We start from the raw sequence: 1,191 nt of genomic DNA, 5'->3' as shown, positions 1-1,191 counted from the left end.
ACACACACACACACACACACACACACACACACACACACAAACACACAAAGAAACACACACACACAGACAAACACACAGACACACACAGTTTTACACACACACACACACAGACACACACACACACACCCAGACCCCCCTCCCCCATTGACATTTGGGCAGGTATAAAAGCCGCTGCCAGGTGCTCCGAGCCAGACCTGCAGAGTTGGACTCACCTGTCGACCGGATCCAGGGACCAATCAGAACGCATCATGCTCACCAGGTACGTCATCTTCTCGTCTTTCTGTGTTTTCTGTGTTAAAATCTGTCGTTGGCAGAAATCTAACCTCCCACAATGCAACGCTGCTCAGATCCGGAGGACAGAGTCCGAAACGTGTTCTTATAATTCAGCAGACGTCTGTATGAACATTATTAAAAATTAATGTTAAATAGAAATGTCACGTCTAAACTTCTGTCATGTGGAAAAATTAACACTACTTCAAAAGAAAAGTTATGATTTAATGAATTAATAACCCGAACCCTGATGAATAAATTCTTAACAATATTTAAAGCCTTGGTATGTTTTGGTTTAGCAGCAGTGACATCAAGAGCCAATCACAGCGCAGCCTGGAGATAACGCTGGACTATTATATCAGGATATATAATGAGATAGGAGACATACTGTGTTGTGCGACTGACATTGTGTGTGCGTTGCAGGAACGTTGTGGTTGTTGTTCTCTTCTCTCTGTTCATCCTGCTGGTGACGGGGGACCTGGACTCCAACGGTGGGATTTTGTATGATTTCATTTGATTTAATACAACCTATGATTTTACATGATTTTACATGATTTCATTACATTGTGTCTCTGGGTTACACTCTAGTATAACCCTAATCCGTTGTGTTACATCGTGTCTCTGGGTTCTTTTCTATCATAACCCAGATTCTAACCCAGAGATAATATTAAGATCTATAATGGTGGATATATTATGTAAGAGGATAATAAATACATTGATGTTTTTGTGTTAGCAGATACTGGATTACAAGCCATGTCAACAGGTGATCACCTATCTGTCTCATCACAGATCTGTCCGTCCTTTTCCTCTCTGTCTCACTCATCTGTCTGTCTCGTCTCTCTCTGTCTTACCTGTCTGTCTCTGTTCGTCAGATAAAGACTCCACATCTGAAGAAGCCCCCACAGGTGAGTCAAAAACTCT

The sequence above is a fragment of the Etheostoma cragini genome, chromosome 14 (assembly GCF_013103735.1).
Source record: "Etheostoma cragini isolate CJK2018 chromosome 14, CSU_Ecrag_1.0, whole genome shotgun sequence".
NCBI classification, from domain to species: domain Eukaryota; kingdom Metazoa; phylum Chordata; class Actinopteri; order Perciformes; family Percidae; genus Etheostoma; species Etheostoma cragini.
The sequence above is the reverse complement of the archived record's forward strand: the minus strand, read 5'-3'. Positions refer to the sequence as shown.